Below are 9,804 nucleotides of genomic sequence, written 5' to 3'. Positions count from 1 at the left end.
AAGACCTGCAACGTGCCGTCGTGCATTATCCTGCTGAAACAGGGAACACGTGAGGCAATACTGACCTTACGACTTATCTTAGAAGAAAGATTAAGGAAAGGCAAATCTACGTTTGTAGCATTTGTATACTTAGAGAAAGCTTTTGACAATGTTGACTGGAATACTCTCTTCCAAATTCTGGAGGTGGCAGAGGTAAGATACAGGAAGCGAAAGGCTATTTACAACTTGTACAGAAACCAGATAACAGTTATAGGAGTCGAAGGACATGAAAGGGAAGCAGGCCGGCCGCGGTGGTCTCGCGGTTAAGGCGCTCAGTCCGGAACCGCGTGACTGCTACGGTCGCAGGTTCGAATCCTGCCTCGGGCATTGGTGTGTGTGATGTCCTTAGGTTAGTTAGGTTTAAGTAGTTCTAAGTTCTAGGGGACCGATGACCACAGATATTAAGTCCCATAGTGCTCTGAGCCATTTGAACCATTTTTGAAAGGGAAGCAGTGGTTGGGAAGGGAGTGAGACAGGGTTGTAGCCTCTCCCCAATGTTATTCAATCTGTATATTGAGCAAGCAGTAAAGGAAACAAAAGAAAAATTCGGAGTAGGTATTAAAATCCATGGAGAAGAAAGAAAAACTTTGGGGTTCGCCGATGACATTGTAATTCTGTCAGAGACAGCAAAGGACTTGAAAGCGCAGTTCAATGGAATAGACAGTGTCTTGAAAGGAGGATATAAGATGAACATCAACAAAAGCAAAACGATGATAATGGAATGTAGTCGAATTAAATCGGGTGATGCTGAGCGAATCAGATTAGGAAATGAGACACTTAAAGTAGTAAAGGAGTTTCGCTATTTGGGGAGCAAAATAACTGATGATGGTCGAAGTAGAGAAGATATAAAATGTAGACTGGCAATGGGAAGGAAAGCGTTTCTGAAGAAGAGAAATTTGTTAACATCGAGTCTAGATTTAAGTGTCAGGAAGTCGTTTCTGAAAGTATTTGTATGGAGTGTAGCCATGTATGGAAGTGAAACATGGACGATAAATAGTTTGGACAGGAAGAGAATATAAGCTTTCGAAACGTGGTGCTACAGAAGAATGCTGAAGATTAGAGGGTAGATCACATAACTGATGAGGATGTATTGAATAGGATTGGGGAGAAGAGGAGTTTGTGGCACAACTTGATTAGAAGAAGGGACCGGTTGGTGGGACATGTTCTGAGGCATCAAGGGATCACAAATTTAGTATTGGAGGGCAGCGTAGAGGGTAAAAATCGTAGAGGGAGACCAAAAGATGAATACATTAAGCAGATTCAGAAGGATGTAGGTTGCAGCAGGTACTGGGAGATGAAGAAACTTGCACAGGATAGGGTAGCAGGGAGAGCTGCATCAAACCAGTCTCAGGACTGAAGACAACAACAACAACAACAACAGTGTATTTGTTTGACCTTTTACTTTCAATAGTGTCGAAGAGCAGTGTATCTAAAATAAAAATGACATGTAATTTAGTACATAAGACGAAAATAATATTCACTATGCTATTTATTCCACAGTTTTTAAATGTTTCTCACATAGAGGACACAATATACAAATTATTTGGTGAAAGTGTCATTCTAATATCTTTTAAGGTTTTTGAACTATTAAATTTCCAAATACTAGTAAGAACTGTTAACCATGATGTCCAGGTACCCTTAACAGCATTTAATATCTTGACAAAATACGAGTAGAGTATTGTGGCATTGCGCACATTAATATTTACGATGCTCTGTGTGGGGGGCGACCCAGCTTTAATCGAAACCAATTCGCAGGAATGTCACAAGACGTAATCGGCAATAAATAAATATTCAAATTATTTCATTGCCATCGAGATCTTTTATTTATTTGCAGCGTTTAGAGTACAGTATAGCTACATATAATGATAACAGCTTGCCAACTAGATTTTCTAGGAACACAGCTGCAATGGTCTTTATAAGGAGGCGTCTAATACTCTTCTTCACTTTCTTTTATCCTGTGATGCCAATTACTAGATACAATTGTCTTTCTCCACCTTCATGAGGACTTCCTCAGCACAACCACAAAAACATATCATTTCGTAAGACAAAAACTAAGATGAAAACAACAACACAAATAAGATCACAGCAGCAAATAGAAAGCTCCTGAGCACTCATGGTGGAAATTCTGCTACTTGGCTGCTCTACTTGGCCAGTAAGTGCCTCACGCGTTGACGTGTGCAGATCACCAGAGTGACCGACCATGCTAACACATCGAGAACACAAAGGCAGATACAAGGGGGCGTGTGCATACACATCTAGAGTACCTGAGAGATGGGCCAAAGGTATGCCAGTGCACATGGGGACAACAGCCGTAGAGCGCATCAACAAGTCCAGAACAGTCAGAGGGTTAACGTAACATACCACTCCTTTTATGGACTCCCATTATGTTCAGTTGGGCAACGGCCTTGCCGCAGTGGATACACCGGTTCCCGTGAGATCACCGAAGTTAAGCGCTGCCGGGCGTGGCCGGCAATTGGATGGGTGACCATCCAGCCGCCATGCGCTGTTGCCATTTTTTGGGGTACACCGAGCCTCGTGATGCCAATTGAGGAGCTACTCGACGGAATAGTAGCGGCTTCGGTCAAGAATACCATCATGACGACTGGGAGAGCAGTGTGCTGAGCCCACGCCCCTCCTATCCGCATCCTCCTCTGAGGATGACACGGCAGTCGGATGATCCAGGTAGGCCACTCGTGGATTGACGACTGAATGCATTACGTTCTGTTACCCTAGAAATACCAACACATTTTCCATAACGTGCATTACCAAAGGTTGTACTTTACACCACCATATAAAATTTATAAAACAAAATTCGTTTCTTGTTTTTGACTTACATTAACGACATACTTTTGAAAGTGGTACTGATGTGTTAGTAGGATCTAGAACATGAAAATAGCTTTTAGCACGCTCTTAGTAACATCAGTGCACTCTCAGTAAGGTATACTAACAAGAGGGATTTAAAAAATGCAAATTTCGTTATTTGTTTCGGACTTTTACTGCAAACACAGTTTTTCATACTTTTTTTTTTAGTGATGTTGATGTACGTTAGGTCTTGAATCTGAAAAGATTGAGTATTATATTTATTGGGGAATTGAAATCTACTAGAAAGACCTAAATTTTTGGATTATATTTAGCTAAGAAATATAAAAAAATTCGAATCAGGTATAATAATTCATTGAAAACAATAAATATTTTTTCAAAAGTTTGAAAACATAAACTAACTGACTAATTCATAATATTTTAAAATGGTGCGTGTCAATTACCCCACACTCCTTTCGAATTACGAGAGTTAAAGAGTTCCTTATAAAAAGTACTTATTGCATCGTATACTTACTTAAAGAGCGTTTCAGGGCGTTAGATATTATCTTTTTCACATTCTTATTTCAAGAAACCAGCATGCACAAATCACCACGTGTCTACAGAATGCGCTCTAACACAGGAGAGTTGTGGACACTGAGTTCACGTTCCTCCACCCCGCCACCCACCCCACAACCCGCACTAAGCTAGACTGGTTATCAGCAGCAGATCGTTCCCTCGCCTTACCCTTCTCGCCGCATTAAAGCAGGCCTTTATAGTTAGCAGATTGCCTCCCACACAACGGCACTCCACAGCACATAGTGGTTGGTGCATTTGTGACCTCTCATGTAAATACATGGTGCCAGAACGTGAAACCAATAGCCAAATTTACAGAGATGTAATCTGGGAATTTATCTGTGGCTTATAAGACCTAATCAGACAGGCATTCTGCAGGAACACATACACTACAGAGCAGATTTTACAGACAAATCACACTGAATTAATAACTGCAGCAGTAAACCCTGGGACTATACACATTGTATACACCTAACATCTCAGAATTAATTTATTACTGCAGGGGGATGTGCATCAAAGTCAGGTTAAATTCCTACATCTGTGCCCTTCCCTAAATACAGCTGTGCCCAGAACTATTACTAATCGAACTAATCGAACTGCAGCAGTGCACAGACAGGCTAGCTGATATTTCGGAGCAGGACAGACAACCATTCACTGAGTCACAGGTAAGTGGTCCCAGTGTGGTACTATTTGCAACAGTATATAATTTCAGCGCCAGTGGATCAAAGATTATAAATGTAGGCATTAATATGCTTTGATAGTGAATGTGATGTAGTAATGAAAACTGAGAATGTCAGTCATGGTTTTAAAGTGCAGTATAGCCAGATAGGAACGAGCTTTGTTGTGCAGTGCCATACATTGATTATCATATGAAAACACAATAGGACCTCTCTCATTCTCATCCTGTCATCCACAGCTTTTGTTCGAAGTTTTCTATCACAGCAGTGTACTGGGATGCATAACTCGAGAACACTCTACTATACAGGGTGTTACAAAAAGGTACGGCCAAACTTTCAGGAAACATTCCTCACACACAAAGAAAGAAAATATGTTATCTGTACATGCGTCCGGAAACGCTTCCTTTACATGTTAGAGCTCATTTTATTACTTCTCTTCAAATCACATTAATCATTGAATGGAAACACACAGCAACAGAACATACCAGCGTCACTTCAAACACTTTGTTATAGGAAATGTTCAAAATGTCCTCCGTTAGCGAGGATACATGCATCCACCCTCCGTCGCATGGAATCCCTGATGCGCTGATGCAGCCCTGGAGAATGGCGTATTGCATCACATCCGTCCCCAATACGAGCACGAAGAGTCTCTACATTTGGTACCGGGGTTGCGTAGACAAGAGCTTTCAAATGCCCCCATAGATGAAAGTCAAGAGGGTTGAGGTCAGGAGAGCGTGGAGGGCATGGAATTGGTCCGCCTCTACCATCCCATCGGTCACCGAATCTGTTTCTGAGAAGCGTACGAACACTTCGACTGAAATGTGCAGGAACTCCATCGTGCATGAACCACATGTTGTGTCGTACTTGTAAAGGCACTTGTTCTAGCAGCACAGGTAGAGTATCCCGTATGAAATCATGATAATGTGCTCCACTGAGCGTAGGTGGAAGAACATGGGGTCCAATCAAGACATCACCAACAATGGCTGCCCAAACGTTCACAGAAACTCTGTGTTGATGACGTGATTGCACAATTGCGTGCGGATTCTCGTCAGCCCACACATGTTGATTGTGAAAATTTACAATTTGATCACGTTGGAATGAAGCCTCATCCGTAAAGAGAACATTTGCCCTGAAATGAGGATTGACACATTGTTGGATGAACCGTTCGCAGAAGTGTACCCGTGGAGGCCAGTCAGCTGCTGATAGTGCCTGCACACGCTGTATGTGGTACGGAAACAACTGGTTGTCCCGTAGCACTCTCCATAGAGTGACGTAGTCAAAGTTACCTTGTACAGCAGCAACTTCTCTGACGCTGACATTAGGGTTATCGTCAACTGCACGAAGAATTGCCTCGTCCATTGGAGGTGTCCTCGTCATTCTAGATCTTCCCCAGTCGCGAGTCATAGGCTGGAATGTTCCGTGCTCTCTAAGACGCCGATCAATTGCTTCGAACGTCTTCCTGTCGGGACACCTTCGTTCTGGAAATCTGTCTCGATACAAACGTAACGCGCCACGGCTATTGCCCCGTGCTAATCCATACATCAAATGGGCATCTGCCAACTCCCCATTTGTAAACATTGGATTGACTGCAAAACCACGTTCGTGATGAACACTAACCTGTTGATGCTACGTACTGATGTGCTTGATGCTAGTACTGTAGAGCAATGAGTCGCATGTCAGCACAAGCACCGAAGTCAACATTACCTTCCTTCAATTGGGCCAACTGGCGATGAATCGAGGAAGTACAGTAAAATGGTTCAAATGGCTCTGAGCACTATTGGACTTAACATCTGAGGTCATCAGTCCCCTATAACTTAGAACTACTTAAACGTAACTAACCTAAGGACATCACACACATCCGTGCTTGAGGCAGGATTCGAACCTGCGACCGTAGCAGTATCGCGGTTCCAGACTGAAGCGCCTAGAAACGCTCGACCAGTTCGGCCGGCGAGGAAGTACAGTACATACTGACGAAACTAAAATGAGCTCTAACATGGAAATTAAGCGTTTCCGGACACATGTCCATATAACATCTTTTCTTTATTTGTGTACGAGGAATGTTTCCTGAAAGTTTGGCCGTACCTTCTTGTAACACCCTTTATACCTACGTTATTAAAGTATTATGAACTTGTGTGGCCTATGGATCGCACTATGGATTCTGTTAGACAGACGAAGTTGGTGGCTTCCATATGTTAAAATGTTTTCAGTGACGTTGTTCATTATGTGCACGAGCAGATCCATGTGAGTGTATTTTAGTGTATTTCCGTGTGAATGACTCAGACGAGTGTGTGAGTTCATGCGTCTCCAAAGTGTCAAACTCAGCTACTATACCCACATATGTATTAAACTAGTGTATGCTGAATTAGTCGGACAAATATCAAAGTTTTGAGGTCTCTATATGCCTGAATGCCTTACAAGTCGATTTTAGTCTCATAAGGAACAATTATTAGGAAAATACTGTACAACCATCGATGGGGTAAAAATTGGACGATTGAACTTTTTTAAAAATTGTTTATGGTATCCAATTTATGATTGTTGATGTATCAAGAAATATATAACATTTCATCGGAATACCTCTTTTCATTTGACAAGCCTATCTTTCAAATGTAAGCTTAAATTTCACAAAATATGTACAGCAGTTGTAGCTCGGTGAGTAAGGAATCTGAGGAGGTTAATACGAAAAAATAATCATTTCTACCCCTTCCCCCCTTCCCACCAATCTGCCAAAGCTACAGAGACTGAGGATTTTTAAGATTAAAAAAAAAAGTGTATATGACAAAAATTATTTTTTGTTATTTTTTTTAAATCCTTACACTGCATTTTAATAAGAGAAGCCCATCAGTTTGATGTAGTGCATTGATATGTTTTATACTCAGAAGTAAGCAGACCACTCTGAAATATTTGATGTAACCATCGAAAGATAGGAGGAGGACAACCAACTTGACATTCTCCACAATTAGTACATAGTATTGTTCAAGATGGGAAAGAAGTGCAGTACAGCCTGATGTGTAGGTCTATTTCAATTATTGCTGAAATAGGGGACGTTTCATTTAAACAGACACGACGCAGGTGGCGGGCTTGGTTGGAAAATACAACACTGACTGCTCAAGTGACGCTAAGGCTACCGTGTATTATGCAGGCTAGCCTGCGTGCTCATGCTGTTCTCTTGAATTGCCGTGTGCTCACATGCCATCATCTGTGCTAGAGGAGAGGACATGTAGTGCCTCACAATGGTAGTCTGGGCTCGCACTGCAAATTCATTGCCATGCTCTTCAGCTCCAGAACCTACATGCGCTGACTTCCCAGAGAGCCACACTCTGGTTAGACAGCTACAGGCTATGGAAGTGCAATTTAATGTTTCTCATTCATTCCATGGTTTATAAAGTAGTGGATCGATAGTGAAACAATTGTACTGACAAGATTTTTAATAGCACGCTCATGTTTAATTATACAGACAACCACATCAGTAAACATTATTTAAACGAATTATAATTTACAGGGTGCAAATTATTAATATCGACAGTCAGTGGGAGGATGCATTAGACACTAAAACAAATATTATTCTGTAATTCCATACTTTCCTGTGAGGGATTTTTTAAACCAATAGAAACAGTTTCCTCTGGTTGAAAATTAATTAAACTAACAAACCCTGGGAGGTTTCACGGGAAAATGAAAACTCTTTTTCTAATTGTCTTCCTGTGAGAACAAAATGTAACAAGCAAGTTTGAATTCTTTATTACCAAGAGACAAAAGAAACACAACCAATTTACTTCAATTACAGAAGAGTTTCAAAAATGCCTCTATTGACTTGTTCACTACTGGCCATTAAAACTGCTACACCGAGAAGAAATGCAGATGATAAATGGATATTCATTGGACTAATATATTATACTAGAACTAACATTACATTTTCACGCAATTTGGGCGCATAGATCCTGGGAAATCAGTACCCAGAACAACCACCTCTGGCCGTAATAACGACCTTGATACGCCTGGGCATTGAGTCAAACAAAGCTTGGATGGCGTTTATAGGTACAGCTGCCTGTGCAGCGTCAACACGATACCACAATTCATCAAGAGTAGTGAATGGCGCATTGTGACGAGATAGTTGCTCGGCCACCATTGAATAGAAGTTTTCAGTTGTTGAGAATCTGGAGAATGTGCTGGCCAAGGAAGCAGTCGAACATTTTCTGTATCCAGAAAGGCCCGTAGATTACCTGAAACATGCGGTCGTGCATTATCCTGCTGAAATGTAGGGTTCCGCAGGGATCGAATGAAGGGTAGAGCCACGGGTCGTAACACATCTGAAATGTAACATCCACTGTTTAATGTGCCGTCAATGCGAAGAAAAGGTGACCGAGACGTGTAACCGATGTCACCCTACCATCACGCCGGGTGATACGCCAGTATGGCGATGACGAATACACGCTTCCAATGTGCGTTCACCGCGATGTCGCCAAACACGGATGCGACCATCATGATGCTGTAAACAGAACCTGGATTCATCCGAAAAAATGACGTTTTGCCATTCGTGCACCCAGGTTCGTCGTTGAGTACAGCATCGTAGACGCTCCTGTCTGTGATGCAGCGTCAAGGGCTGGTCTCCGAGCTGATAGTCCATGCTGCTGCAAACGTCGTCGAACTGTTTGTGCAGATGGTTGTTGTCTTGCAAACGTCCCCATCTGTTGACTCAGGGATCGAGACGTGGCTGCACGATCCGTTACAGTCACGCGGATGATGTGCCTGTCACCTGCTAGTGATACGGGGCCGTTGGGATCTAGCACAACCGGCCGGGGTGGCCGAGCGGTTCTAGGCACTACGATTTGAAACTGCGCGGCCGCTACGGTCACAGGTTCGAATCCTGCCTCGGGCATGGATGTATTTGATGTCCTTAGGTTAGTTAGGTTTAAGCATTTCTAAGTTCTAGGGGACTGATGACTTCAGAAATCAAGTTCCATAGTGCTCAGAGCCATTTTAACCATTTTGCTGGGATCCAGCACGGCGTTCCGTATTACTCTCCTGAAACCACCGATTCCATATTCTGCTAACAGTCGATGGATCTCGACCAACGCGAGCAGCAATGTCGCAATACGATGAAATGCAATCGCGATATGCTACAATCCGACCTTTATCAAAGTCGGAAACGTGATGGTACGCATTTCTCCTCCTTACACGAGGCATCACAACAACGTTTCACCAGGCGACGCCGGTCGACTGCTGTTTGTGTATGAGAAATCTGTTGGAAACTTTCCTCATGTCAGCACGTTGTAGGTGTCGCCATCGGCGCCAACCTTGTGTGAATTCTCTGAAAAGCTAATCATTTGCATATTACAGCATCTTCTTCCTGTTGGTTAAATTTCGCGTCTGTACCACGTCATCTTCATGGTGTAGCAATTTTAATGGCCATTATTGTAGAAGCAAAAAAATGGCGTTGTTGTCCAGGATGTGTACCGTAAAAATTTGATTCTTTGACATTGGCGTCTATATACTAGTAAATAACGGGATGCTGCAACGACCAAAAGCTGCTGTAATACGTATTTATTCACAGACAAGTTTCAGTCTAAGGTGCATCAGGTTAGATATCAACGTTACACCAAGTTAAAGGAATAGTCTTTGGCATCGAATGCCTAAATGGGTTTTTTTTTTTTTTTTTTTTTTTTTTTGAAGCTTGGGTCACGTATACAGGAGTCTGTTTTAAATTACATTTTTTCAACGT

The 9,804-nt window shown here is 42.3% G+C and overlaps 1 pseudogene; it reads left to right on the top strand.

The window, feature by feature from the left end:
- Positions 1-2,434: 2,434 nt before the first annotated feature.
- On the top strand, positions 2,435-2,551 carry LOC126299907 (5S ribosomal RNA; annotated as a pseudogene).
- The last annotated feature ends 7,253 nt before the right edge of the window (positions 2,552-9,804 follow it).

This window comes from Schistocerca gregaria, chromosome X (genome assembly GCF_023897955.1).
Source record: "Schistocerca gregaria isolate iqSchGreg1 chromosome X, iqSchGreg1.2, whole genome shotgun sequence".
NCBI classification, from domain to species: Eukaryota; Metazoa; Arthropoda; class Insecta; order Orthoptera; family Acrididae; genus Schistocerca; species Schistocerca gregaria.
The sequence above is the reverse complement of the archived record's forward strand: the minus strand, read 5'-3'. Positions and strand labels throughout refer to the sequence as shown.